Source organism: Pteronotus mesoamericanus, unplaced genomic scaffold, assembly GCF_021234165.1.
Source record: "Pteronotus mesoamericanus isolate MK-2021 breed Mesoamerican mustached bat unplaced genomic scaffold, CSHL_Meso_final contig_20, whole genome shotgun sequence".
Taxonomy (NCBI): Eukaryota; Metazoa; Chordata; class Mammalia; order Chiroptera; family Mormoopidae; genus Pteronotus; species Pteronotus mesoamericanus.
Window position 1 is genome coordinate 44,838,054 of NW_026555085.1, and position 14,567 is coordinate 44,852,620.

Consider the following 14,567-nt stretch of genomic DNA (forward strand, 5'->3'; position numbering starts at 1 on the left):
CATAATTAGTGGGTTCAACCTTCAGCCTTCTGGGATGGGAGAGGGACCAAAGATTGAGCTAGTCACCAATGGCCAGTGATTTAATCAATTGTGCCTGTGTAATGAACCTTCTGTTAAAAACTCCTAAGTGATGGGGTTCCGCAAGCTTCTGGGTTAGCAAATGCATCGAGGTGCTGGGAGGGTGGTGTGCCCAGAGAGGGCATGGAAACCACACGCCTCCTCTAACCCCCTCCACACCTTGCCCTATACATGGCTTCCATTTGGCTATTCCTGAGTTGTACCCTTTATAATACACCAGTAATAGTAACTAAGCACTCTCCTGAATTTTGTGAGTCATTCCAGCAAACTATCAAACCTGTGGAGGTTTGATAGCCGATCAGTCAGAAGCACAGGTGGCCCAGAACTGCCAACTATCATCTGAAGTGGAGGCAGTCTTGTAGGACTGACCCCTTACCTTGTGGGAACTGCTGCCCACTCCTGGCAGATGGTATCAGAATTGAATAGAGTTGTCAGACACCCGGCTGATGTCTGCAGAGAATTGGTTGATGTGAGAAAAACGTCTCAGCAACATCGAAGAATCACAGTTTTAGAAGATGAGATGTGGGTGGAAGGAGAAGACACGACAGAAGAGGGTCAGAGAAGCGGCAGGGCAGCAGTGTAGGTGTGAGATGCTGAGAACTGAACTGTGGCGATGGGGAAAGAAAGGCCGAATCCAGGGGAGCCAGTTTTAACATACAGGCAGTACGGCCTATGGCTGAAAGGATGAACTCCCAGTGACTGTGTCTGGGATCAAGTCCTCTTTCTGCCCCTTAGAATCTATGAACTGTGAGCTGGTCATTTAATCTCCTGGAGCCTCCCTTTCTACATGTGTGAGATGGGCGTGATGGTAGACTTCATCCTGTAGGTTGCTGTGAGGTTTAAAGGAGATGATGACGCATGTCCAGTGCTTAGCGCAGGGCAGGCCCACAGTAAGGGATTCAGTGAGTGCTGGCCGCGCTCACCTGCTGTTGGCTGGAGTGTCTCAGGAGAGGGTGGTAATCAAGAGATGACTAAGAGGGTTCAAGCCAGGGGCACCGGAGAGACAGCAGACTTTGACACTACTACACGGGAATGCAGATTCTTCTACTTAAGCTTACCCCGAGAGCTAAAGCCTGCTATTTACAGCACAGAGGTGCAATCTAAAGGCTTTTCCTAGGCTTACTGGCATGATTGGGCCCCTTTGTGGCTGTGACAGATCTGGGAAATGGAAAGGGATTTGGATGGGGTGTCAGGACACCCAGGTTTTACAGCTTGCCTCTTCCAAGTCGTTAGCTCTGTAAGTTTGGGCAGCGAGTCCTCATCTATAAAGTAGGAGAACTGGAGAAGGTGGTCTGCTGCATGTCATTTCTCAGCATTTCAGCCCCTGCCCAACCCTCTGCCTGGCTTCCAATCCACTGGAGTAACTTGATTTGCCCTGGGACTTATTTTCACAGGTCTAAGTTTGCTTGACAACTCTCTTATTTCTTCCTCACAGTTACTTTCTCGGCAACTATTTCCTTGTGGGAAGATGGGTTGGGTCTTCTCCCATTGTTTCCAGATAAAGAGGGCCCCAGGATATCTGGGATGGAGGGTCACTCCTAGTAATAGTAAATGACGCCTAAGGAAGTGGGAGGAGGGTGAGCCTGGTTTCAAGCCTGTTGTCTTTGCAGCTCATTTGTTCATTCAGTCCACAGATACTCACTAAGCACTACCATGTGCCAGACTCAGCTAAGTACTGAGGACAGTGAACAAGACCTGCTGGGGTGAAACTCGCTGTTCAGTAAATGGCAGGGACAGTACCCATTTGACCCCTTCTTAACCAAATAAAGAGGCTGAGTAAGACCAATGAAGGATGGAGGATAAGCAAAACAAAGCACAGGTGACTAAAACTCTAACACCTCTGCAGAGGGATTGTGGCAGTGAGCGTGTTTTCTTTCCCCCCCAGAAAACTAATCCCTAAAGTAAAGAGAAGTCACCTGATATTCAGGTGCTTTACAAATGAAATTTTTGCAAAGGAATATGATATTCTCATGTCAAGGAAACTGTCAGAATTACTATGTTCAATAACAAAGCTAGGTTCAAGGAAGACAGACCAGCAATGCTAGTTCGGAAGCCTCAAAGAGCTATCCTGAGGACAATGGTATTTTTTAAAAGGCAGAGAAGGTTGTCAGTATTTTTAAATCTCAGACCTGGGGAGTTGAAATTGTCGGGGGTGGTAGATGCCCAGGCCTCAGTGATGTGAGTCTGTGTGTGGGGTTGTGGCCCTTCTGCCTCCTCTGTTCCATTCTGAGTCCCACACCAGGGCTGGGCTGGGTGAAACTGACCTCAAGAGTTCCTATTGCCCTCGTTCCAACATCTGTGTTTGCTCAACTGAAAATTAGAAAGAGCCAAATAAATCACACGCCAAATTGGCAGCTTTTTGAAACTCACTCACAAATACATCTGAATGTTGTATAAATTCCTGTCTCTGTTTTTGTCAACTGCATCAAGAGAATTTGTCTCCTGACATTTCTTTTCCTTCACTTGAGTAATTGCTTCTGTGTGTAACACACACATTAGCCGGGACCCTCTAGCAGCTCAGAGATGTATTTAAACCTGCCTGGACCTCAGTTGAGCAGGTAATTCTAAATGTAACATTGATATGCATATTTTGCATGTATGGAGAGTTTGTAAATTTTTTCATCTGATACAGAAAATGTGAAATGCTTTCTGTTCTATACTTATTCTCTTATTCCTTCAACAAACATTGAAGTGCAGATGAACTGGATTGAGCCCCAACGATTATTTCTGCCAGTCAGTCAGAAGCCACCTTCACCTGCCAGGGCCCGAAGGGTGGAACAGGCCCCAAACCAGAAGTGGTCTGCAGTGCCGGGAATCTATCAACCAAACCGAATATAACTTGTGATCCTCCCCTCCTAACGTTATTGTTGAGTCTTCCTGAGTGATTAGAAACTGAACCCCATTGTATAATAGACCAGGCTCTCTCCTAACCCTTAAATTATAAGGTGGACTGCAACTTGTGGTCCTTAATGGGGCGAGCTAGTGTGTAAATGACTCAATGCATGTGTTGCAAATCCCTGACAAATGGCTTTTTGACATTAGTACAATTGGTATCTGTGAATCGAAATAATTTTTTTTCTTCTGCATCACAGCAAACTGTCCTGCTCTTAAATCAACTCTTCTTTCCTTTGTTTTTCTTCTGATACTGTGTTTAAGCCTCTTTTCTTTACTGGGAACATTTTTGACTGCCTCAGCCGTCCTGTTTTCATTTCCTCATTTGTTTACACAGTCGATAATCACTTGCCCAGGAGCGTCCCCTGACTGAGCCCCTTCCGTCCTTGACAAGCAGGGCGTGCCTGCGCCTTGGCCAGGCTGTCTCACACGCATCCCTCTCTGTGGTTCCCGCCTGTTTTCTGTATGCACAAACGGAGGGGTTGATGTGCTTGCTACGTCTTGCTGTCTCCCTTTCTGCCCTGTCAGCACCCTGAGAACAGGGACCGTGGCTTCATTACTTGGCACTCTAGGACCCTGTGAGAAACTAACATTGTTCAGCCTTCCAGGTGCTTCCCTTCCAGGTGCTTCTAGCAGCGGCAGTTTGGCAGAGTGGTTAACGCCCGACATGCTGAAACCCCACTACCCTTGTTCTCTACCTTGCTTTGCCACGTGTTAGTGGTGGGAGATCTATGCCTCAGTTTCCCCATCTCTGAAAAGGACAGAAATATCATCTACCTCATTTCATTGTAAGAAATAAGTTAATATGTCAATAGGGCCTGGCCATGAAGCATGAAAGTCTTAACTATTAATATTTCTTTTTGTCATTTTTTTCTTTTAAAAAAATTCTCTTTCTTGATAGCCCCTTATGCCAAATTTAGTGGCAGTTTTTAGAGTCTTCTGTGAACAAAGCTGAGGCTATGAAATGCCCCCCTTTTAACTCAAATATAGGTGTCCTTTGGCAGACCGAACAGTTGGTGTCCTAAGCAGATTTCCGACAGAGGCTGATCAAAATGTTCCATTTTCTCCATAACTGAAATTATGAAATCTAAATAATGTTCACATGTGTGCACATACAAGACATACAGAAAGTTCAACAAGCTTTGTTTTAAAAAAATTCCTATTCCATTCACAGATGAGTGCCAATAAGATGTTAGTAGAAATATAAATAAAAACACAGGACATGAAAAGAAGAGAACCAGGCCAGCCTCCCTGTAAGGAAAAGGCTGCCAGAGGCTTGGGCTGTGAATTGTGGTGCAGTTGCCTAAGCTTTTCACCTGCTTCCAAGCAACGTGGTTTCCTCTCATTTTACAATTAAGTTATTGCTCAACTGTTTTACCAAGTTTGTTTTTATATCCTGCCTTCTTTTGAAAAGTTTTAATGGCTCACAGAGCAAACAATAGAGTAAAATGGAGCTGGGGAGTGGGTGGTTTTATTATCCATTCAGTAAACAACTACTGGGCACTGGGGCCAGGCAGGTTCTTGTCTGATGTCACCAAAGATACAGAGACAGTTGACACCGCTCCCTGCTTCTGGGAGAAAGATATGAGGACAGGCAGCCACAGTGAGGACAGATGCTGTTAGAGACATGCGTGCGAGGTAAGGTATGACGGCCACACAGAGGCAGGCATCGACAGTGGAACTGCCGTGGGAGGCTTCTCAAGGTTAGGTCACACTTGAGCTGCATCTAAAGCAGCTCGTTGCATGAGAGGGGGTTAGTGTTCCTGAAACTCAGAGCACCTGAAGTTTTGGCAGAAAAAATGAGGCAGCTCAGGGAGATCAAGGAGGGGCTGTCCAGGGAGTCAGGACTGAGATTTTGGTGCGAGGTAGGGAAACCTTGGAGAGACTTAAAGCCAGAAGCATTTGGGTGTTTGAGGAAGGCAGCCTATAGTGAGTGGCTGAGAAGTGTGTGAGCCTGGTGGCCAGGAGACCAGCTAGCGGACTCGATGAGTCTGAGTGGGGCAGTGGAGTGTGGTGAAGGAGGAGACCCCTTGGGGGATGGGGCAGGAGCCCAAACAGCAAGACCTCAAGGCTGACTGGCCATGAGGGAGGGCTGAGGGGAGGAGGGTAGGGCTGCTGGCCGTTCCACTGCTTCTCGGGGTGTCTCTCTGGAGGTGGAGGCCCTTTCCCAACACCTGGGACCACATGCATCTGCACAAGTGTCTCATTCATAAGTTTCTGGGAGTAAGTGCTCTTTCTGGGTATTCTACCTGGCAGGGGGCTCGCTGGCCAGCAGAGAGAGAGGAATGGGGAGCCATGGGGAGGGGTGAGGGAGGAAGGGCAGTGACCACCAGCTCTCACCCAGACAACTCCATCTAGGGTGTGCGAAACAAGAAACGGGAAAGTGGCCCAGGCCTCTGTTCCACCAGTGCCCTCCTGGGCCCGTGCATTTTCACAGCGTCTATAACCCACCTGGCCTGGTTTCAAGCCGGGCAGGCCTGAAATGGAGAAGGGGAGGGCACCTTTCAACACTTGGAAAAAATGTACTTTTTCCGGCAAGCCATGTAATAAAGATTCTGCTGCAGGTTGAGGCAAACAGACCAAGGGTGCTGCAACAGGGGGTGCTTATCAGAGCTGGGGCACTATGACCGCCTCACAGTTTTATTGATTTGTGGACACATTTCCCTGTTGAGAACGCAGGCTCTGTCTTCAGTGAGGCCTAATAGGTTCTTGGCTTTGGGAGACTTTTTCAGCTTTCAGGACCTTACGACCTGCTTGTCTTCTGTGGCCCAGTTTCCTGATGAAATTATCATTCTGTGGCTGCTGTGTTCATTCACGAGAGGTTTTCAAAATGGAACTCTTCACCAGTTTGGTACCAGAGTCCAGAGGGACTGCGTCCTGTGGCCCTGTCCCCATTGCGGCTCTCAGGCACGATGCCACGGGTCCAGGATGCCAGGTTACATGGAAGAGGCTGTGCGGACAACTGGCCCAGGGGCCGAGGAACTCCAGGCATGGGAGTTGATTCTCTTCTACTTCTGTTCACCAGTTATTTCCTTACTTGTTCATCCATCCAGTAAATATTTACTGACTTTTCCCTCTATATTAGGTACATTTTAAATGGATTTTGGGGGGGCAATTAATGCATATTATTTACTACCAGGGAGGAAGGTTGCTTGGCTCAATCAGCTGTAACTGGGAAAATCAGAAAGGGGAAGATTTCCCCATCAAAACAAAATACTCCAGAATCATGAGAGACCTCGATGGAAGACTGTCTGATGGCCACTGTGTTCTGTGTCCCCTTCTGCAGACCATGAGCAAATGTCAGCCTCAAGGCTCAGGCCCTGATCCGCGCTGCAGTAGCCACCCCACTGACCTGCTCTCACACCAAGTGCTCTCTTTCTCTTCCTCTCACCCTGAGGAGCGTCCTCACTGTTTCTTCTGTTCACTCATTTACTCAATACCAATGGGAACACTTGTTTCTGGGTAAAAGCAGGAAATGAATTAAATAGCAGCTCCTCCTAGGAAGAGCTTTGAAAGTGAAAAAGACGTGCAAGTTGGCCCGTAGCCTCAGACAACAGCGTAGTCAGACAGCAGACTGTCTGAGTGACTGCTGAATTCGGTTGCAGACCCCCTCCACACTACTCCTGGAACAAACAGGCTGAAGACAGAAAAGTCAGAAAGGATTCTTCCTTCTATATTTGAAAGTATTGTTTCCAGTATTTGCCACTCACTGAAAATGTATTTTGCTGTAGTTAAAAGTCAATAAGGAAATTCTGCTCTTGTAATTATTATCATAGTGTAAGCATGAAAAACAATTTTATCTCAAGTGTCAGTATCTAGTTGATTGACAGTAATTTCCTGCAGGGGCAATATAAGCAGGATTCTGATGCTCAGTCCAAACTCAGTGGGAAAGACTGATTCAGTCAATTTATTAGCATCTTCCATGGACATATTTCTGTGAGTCTGGTGTTGAAGATACTGCAGATGTAGGACAGAGTAGAATTATGACATCATGTATTTGTTTGCACTTCTGTTTGGGTGAATATTAGTTACCTTCCATTTAATTTGGTATCCAAAAGATTGTTAGGTTAAATTCTTTTTAGCATGCAGTGCATTGGAAATAAATGATTAGGGATGTGATTGCCTCATAATTACCTAAAAATGTGTCTAAGTAAAGAAATTGCTTATCCCCAAACAGACGGTAAATTTTGGCCTGTGTTCAGAATTTGTGAGTTTTCAAACCAAAACTTAGACACACATTTTTCCTCAGTCACAGTGGCAGGGTATTTTTAATAATCTAAAAAAGAAATTTGGAATCAGAAGTCTTAAAATATCTTCATTCTTCCATTGCCTACTCACATGACCTCAAAAGCCTTCTGGACCTTATCCTTAGTCAACTGAGTTTCTCCAATGCCACTGTTCTTTCACAAACTATCCCCATCAAATGTAAGTATTGACAAATACTAGCAGAACGCATTAAAAAATACCAGACTATATTCTTCGTAGTTCATTTAACAACAACAACAACAACAGGATTTTGAGTCACAGAAAAGGCAAATTACCTCTTGACCTTACATTTTCATTTGTTTTTAGCTTTAAACAGCAGGGAACATTCCAGGTGTTTGGGTGGTCCGATATCCTGGGCTGGGCTGGGCTAGACAAAGAGTGTGGGAAATTTCTTTCATATAAAATCATCAGGTTTGGGCTTTTTAATAATATTTCAGGCTTCTCCTGCACAAGAGAAGGAGTGAAAGTGAGGAGCTGGGTTGAGACCAGGTGCTCACATTATATTTCTATGATTCTAGTATCCAAAAAATGACAATTGAGTGTTAAGGTAAATTCTTTTTAGCATACAGTGTATTGGAAATAAATGATTAGAGATGTGGTTGCCTCACAATTACCTGAAAATTTGTCTAAATAAGGGAATTGCTTGGAGATACTGAAGAAGGTCATTTACTAGGCTCTGCTCTCTTAATTTACAGAAAGGTGTGTTGGCATCTGCCATGGATAGAGGAGGGGGTAGGGCAGTGAAATTTAGTGTTTGTAGTGAAAATATACAAGGCCGTCACTGGACTAGAATTAGTGAATGAATAGGGCTAGTGAATGAATGAACCCAATAGCAGAAATGAAGTGTTTGGAAAGCAAAGGAACAGAAGAGAGAAAGGGAGGATATAAGAGTATGACTTAGGGAAATCACAGGCCTGATGTGAGGATTTACAGCATTAAGTGGCAAGTAACAATGTAGATCAGGTCAGGATTAGTTGTTAAAGGCATGAGGGAAGCTGGGCAGAGCAGCAACATGTCGACAAGCACACACTTAAGGCAGTTTTCAGAGGACACAAAAAAGGGAGGAGTAACACAGCAGTATGAATTTTTAAATTTTCTTATGTGTGAATTATTGATACAAATGCTCTATAAGATGCCAAAGGACACAGAACAGCTATCTGCTGTTATATTCTATCTTTCATTGTTCTAAGTTCATCCCATGGGCACACTCTTTGAAGGATTTTTAAGTTATTAATAAAAATAATAGAAATGAGTAATTAGTTTATTTAGCACATTTCTTGAGCTCCTGATGCCAGTGGTGTGGCAGAAGCACGGTGTGCTCAGGGGACTGGCAGGCTCCTCCTTCTGAAGAGCTAAGGAATAATGAGGCTCGAGGGAGACACAAACAGGAGAGAGTCACGGCGGGGGGGAATGAAAATACAAGTTTCTAAAGGAATTTGCTGTGTGAACTTTTTTATTGCATTTTTTCCCACTGTCATTTATCCCCCTTATACCCTCTTCCGCCTCCACCCACCCCCCACCCCGCAGTCACCACACTGCTATCTGTGTCCGTAAGTTCTTTTTCTTTTTTCACTTGATCCCTCTTCCTTCCAACCCACTTCATTTGCATGAATTTTTGTAGGAAAAATTAGTTGTGTGTAGAAGAAATTTGCTACAGATGCTGAAACCAGAGAAGTCGGTGTTCATGCTGCCTGTTAGCACCAGAACCAACAAGTAGTTCAGGGATTGAATCTTTATGGGCACTTCATTCAGATGGCTGGCAACCTGAGAAGACAGCAGGTTATGCACCCTAAAAGACCATCTTACATCTCATTTCAAGCTTTTTATAAGGAGAAGAAAAGTGTAGGTAAGGAGTTTGGAATTTAGGTAAAAGGTTAATCAGGTAAAAGCGGCAGTCTGGCAGTTTTCCTAGTACCCTTCCATCTGCTGGCTGATGATTCTTTATCAAGGTAGATATCTCTATCTGGAGCACAACATCTCACCCTGGAGCACAACGGCTCAAATACCATCTTGATCATTTGCAGTCCTACTGGGGCACAAAGGTGGAATTGCTTGTGGTCTCCTGGAGTCAGGGTAGGTCTTACCTTCAGTTCCTACATGCATGCATTAATTACAAACCTTATTAACTGTAGCTTAAAACTAAAAATTTTCCAGTTCTCAGTCAAGATGGCGTCATAGGTCAACATGCCTCACCTTCTCATACAACCACATCAAAATTACAACTAAACTACGCAACAACCACCATTAAGAACCATCAGAAATCAAGCTGAATGGAATTCCTACAACTACAGAATGAAAGAAGAAACTACAACATGACTGATAGGAAGGCCAGAGATGCAGAACAGGATGGTCCCAATCCATGTTGTGGTGGAAAAATATTGGAAGCGATATCTCAGGAATGAGGGGTCTCAGCCCCATACCAGGCCCCCCAGCCCAGGGTCCAGTGCCAGGAAGATAAGTCCCCATAACTTCTGGTTATAAAAACTGGTGGAGATTGAGGCTGTGGAAGATAAACTGCTAGAGTCTCAGGTAGATCCTCTTAAAGGGCCTCTACACGGAGTTATTCAGACTTACTCCCTCTGAGCTCCAGTGTGAGGACAACAGATTGAAAGGCCCTAGAGACATACAGGGAGGAACTGAATTGTCCAGCATCAGAGTGAGAGTGGGGGTCAACTTACTCCCAAATAAAAGTGCTGGCAGGAGCCACTGGTCCTTTTCTGAGTCTTCCATCCACAAAGCCACAAAGCCGTATCTGAGACTCCATCAACTTGGCTCACACTGTAACCACCTGGTGATGTCCTGAGGCTCCCCCCAACCCAACCTTCAGGCCCACCCAGGCTATTTCACATGGCTTTTCCATACAAATAATTTGTCTTGGCTCATGCTTCAGACAAATTTGAAGCTTGGCTCAATTTTTCTAAACTGTATCAAACAGACAGCATCTGGCCTCAGTGTGCCCCCTGCCTATTGCTAAGTGGCCCCAGGCCCAACACTAGCAGCAAAGCAGCTGGTCTTGGCTCATAGCTTGGACTTGCTCGGTCAACTCCAAGCCCAGCACAGGTAGCAACCAACTGCAGATTGTTTCATAGTTTACTTGGGTAGCACCAGACAGAACATGAGGTGGCTGACCTTGGCCTCAACCTCCCAGAGACCCCAGATGCTGTCACCCAGTGAACAACTGCAGACCACATCAGAGTACCACCACCCAACCATCTCCAGAAGCGACATGCTCAGGGGGTGGACTCAGTGGGCACTAGAGCCCTACTGAAGTAAATCAAGCTCTGTGGAATGGGCCCCTGCAAGCTGATCCTCCATGGTGGTTGGAGGTTGGTGGTCAATGGTCACTTCTGTACTTGCAGCTGATTGGACTGGGTAAATCCCTCCCATTGACCTGCCAAAAGCAATCAAGGCTTGGCTACAGGAGGGGTTGTACACTGCTCACATGATGGGTGCAACTTGAGTGCCAGTTTGGTAAATAGGGAAGGCTGTGCCACTGGACCCTATGGGACACTTACTACAATAGGGCACACTACCAAGCCAGGGAGCCATAGCAGCTCTACAGCTCTACCTAATGCATGGAAACAAACACAGAAAGTCTGCCACAATGAAGAGACAAAGAAACATGGCCCAAATGAAAGAACAGAACAAACTCCAGAAAAATAACTGAACAAAATGGAGATAAGCAATCTAACAGATGCAGAGTTCAAAACACTGGTTTTAAGGATGCTCAAGGAACTTAGTGAGGACCTCAACAGCATAAAAAAGGGCATGGAAACTATAAAAAGAACCAGTCAGAAATTAAGGATACCCTAACTGAAATGAAGAACAACCCACAGGGAATCAACAGTAGAGGGAATGTAACCAAGAATCAAATCAGTGATTTAGAATATAAGAAAGCAAAAAACACCCAACCAGAACAAGAAGAAAAAAGAACCCCCCAAAATGAGGATAGTGTGAGGAACCTCTGAGACAACTTCAAGTGTACCAACATTTGTATTGTGGGGGTGCTGGAAGGAGAAGAGAGAGAGAAAGAAATTGGAAACCTATTTGAAAAAATAATGACAAAATTTCTCTATCTTGGTAAAGAAAGTATACATAGAAGTCCAGGAAGCACAGGGAGTCCCAAACAATATGAACTCAAAGACGCCTATATGAAGACACATCATACTTAAAATGCCAAAGGTAAAAGACAAAGAGAGATTCTTAAAAGCAGGAAGAGAAAAGAAGTTAGTTACCTACAAGGGAGTTCCCATAAGACTGTCAGCTGATTTCCCAAAAGAAAGTTTGTAGGCTAGAATGGGCTGGCAAGAAATATTCAAAGTGATGAAAAGCAAGGACCTACAGCCAAGGCTACTCTATCCAGCAAAGCTATCATTTAGAATCAAAGGACAGGTGAAGAGCTCTTCAGACAAGAAAAAGCTAAAAGAATTCATCACGACTAAACCTATACTATATGAAATGTGAAAGGGTCTTCTTTAAAAAGAAGAAGTTCAAAAATATGAACAGTAAAGTGGTAATAAATACATATCCATCAATAATGGAATCTAAAAAACAAAATAAATGAACAAGCAGAACAGAAACAGAATCATAGATACAGAGAACATTTTGATGGTTGCCAGATGGGCAGTGGATTGGGAGGATGGACAAAAAAGGTGTAGGGATTAAGAAATACAAATTGGTTGTTACAGAATTAGTCAGGGGGATCAAAGTACACCACAGGGAACAGAGCAGCCAAAGAACATATGTGCATGAACCATGAACATGGACAACGGTGTGGGGGTGGCCTGAGGAGCAGAAGGGGTCTGGGTGGAGGGGGCAAAGGGGGAAAAATTGGGACGACTGTAATAGCATTAACAATAAAATATAATCTGAATTAAAAAAATAAACTAACCAATCACCTTTATTTTTTTTTTAATTTAATTGTCTAACTCTCGTATTCCCCTATCAATACTTCTGCCTATTCATTTATTCACTTGATGATGGTACCTCCCTGCTCTGCTCCTGGGATTGTGATGTGCATTAGGGGGCCCGGTGGGCAGGTGCAGGGTCAGTTAGGGCTGCCCAGAGGTGACCATGGGCCAGAGGAAGGACATCTAACTCAGGGAACACAGTGAAGGGTTCTTGGGAAATCTCTCTTCTAGAAGGATCATCAGACTTCAGGAGCTGAAACCATAGTTGAATAAGGCAGTAAAGGCATGGCATGAGAAAGGAATGTTCTGTCCCACCTATCTATGTATCAGTCAGTCATTCATCATCTACCATATAAAAGGGAGAAAAATAGATGAGGGCATGAAAAGCTGCAAGTAGGTAGGATTTGATTTTGAGTGCTCACTATACACTAGGCCTTATACAAACCCCTTTACATCCAAGCATCGAGGTTGAAAAGTTTGGGGTCAAACAGAAAGGGATCCAGTCCCAGCTCCACCACTTACTAATTGTGTGATCTGCACAAGTCATGCAATGTCTCCAGATCTCAGTTTTTTTCATCTGTAAAATGAGAATAATCATCGTACCAACCTCACAGCCCAAAACCAGATTTTCTGTATGAAATCACATTGCATAATGTGGGTATGAGGTAAGTGCTTAGTAAATGCTGGTTTATTTTTATTCCATTTGTTTTTTTCATTCACTGGCCTTCCAGAGGGAGCTGTGGTTTAGAAATGCGCCCAGATCATTGCTCACGAGTGGTGGAGCCAGCCCTGCCTGGTTGCCTTGCTCATTGAGGGTAGTGTCAGAAATGAGGCTGGAGGGGAGGCTGAGACCAGATCTCAAAGAGTCATGTGGTTCAAAGTGCTCGGGATGTTGAATTTTATCCCAAAGGGAGTGGAGAGCATCTATAGGACCTTAAGGTCAAGGTTGATAAGATCAGATTTGCCTTTTAGAAAGGTTGTTCTGGCAGCAGTATACAGGATGGTTTAGAGATGGGAATAATTGATCCACTCCTTAAACAGGCCAAATTTCCATAGCTGAGTGCCCAGTTAGGAAGCTGTTGCAGTGGTCCAGAGAGAAAGGTGAGGACTGCATGTAGGTAGACAGGAACTGAGCATTTAGTCAACGGGGAGGAAAGTTGGTAGAAGGATGGGGGTCGGGGGTGAATGAGAAGGATTTGGCTGCTCCAGGGTTTCTGGCTTTATTGACTGGGTAGATGATGGTGGCAGCTGGGGCCAGGATGGAATAAATGAAACACATAATGTCAACTATTGCCAAATTTCAGCCATGTAATGCTGGTTGATAAACTGCAAGATGGCTGACACGTTGGATACTCTTTCATGAAGCACTATAGAAATGTTCATTTTTTTAAAACTTTACAGTTAAGCAAGATAGCTATTGAAATCTCTTAACAGAAACATTTTGCAATAGGGAGAAGTTACGATCATCTCAGAAAAGAAGAGGAAAAGACCAATAAGACTGGTAGAAACTTTAAGACTAGGTTAGCTTTTAAGAGGGAGGTAATTAGGTAAGAGGAAGAGGTAAGAATGAGTAGATACTCAGAGAAGGGGGAGAAGGCAAATTCAGAAATTCTGAGTTTGAAGAGGCAGGTAGGTGAAGATGTTACGTTGCTTTCTCTGTGTAAATGTATCCGCTTCAGGACGTTTTGCACAATCACTTGAGCAGCAGATGCTCAGGGAGTGCCTGTGTGGCAGGTAGAGCAGCTACAGTGAGGAACAGGGTGAAGGGGACAGGACTTAGTATAGTGAGGCTCCCACGAACATGCCCTTAGAGTATGGAATGTGCTAGGAAGAAAGAGGGTGGGGCTATAAGAAAACAAGGGGTGGGGGTACTAATTTAGACTGAGGGGTCACCAGCCAGCAGTTCCAGGCCTGTTTCCAGATGACCAGTTAAGTGGAGTGAAATCAGGTGTGTTATTTAGAAAGTTTGAGTCTCACTGGTTTAAATACTAAGTTAGCAAAACAGCCTTGTCAGCCAGAGAGGTAGATAGGTGCCTGGAGGAAAGAGACTAATTCCAGGAGGCTAGTGGAGAAAGGGGTGCAGGCTTGTCAGGGGAGGTGGCTGGCATGTTGTGTTTTGTCAGTATTAGTCCAGGGCAAGCTGCCAGATGTCAAAATGGTTGTTTTGCACCTAGTAGCCACTTCCAGAGCAGTAGGGAATGGGAGAGCGCAAAGAAGGTGGGAGGCAAGGCTTGTGTTAAACCATGCCTGCTCTTCACAAAGCCCTGTGCTCAGGGTGCATCCGGATCCCTGGCCATGGTGTGGTCATTTCAGCTGTACTTTATCAGACAGGAAACTGCTGGGAATGAAACACGGGGTGGCCCAGAGGGGACAGAAGGAAGAAACCAGGGCTACCCTGTAAAATGAGAATGCTCCCTCCTG

General features: G+C 44.8%; 1 protein-coding gene across 1 annotated transcript in view; it reads left to right on the forward strand.

Moving 5' to 3' along the window:
- The window catches only part of NT5E (5'-nucleotidase ecto), a 57,289-nt gene that overhangs the window by 4,541 nt on the left and 38,181 nt on the right, over positions 1–14,567 (forward strand). The gene's annotated exons all lie outside the window — the stretch shown is intronic.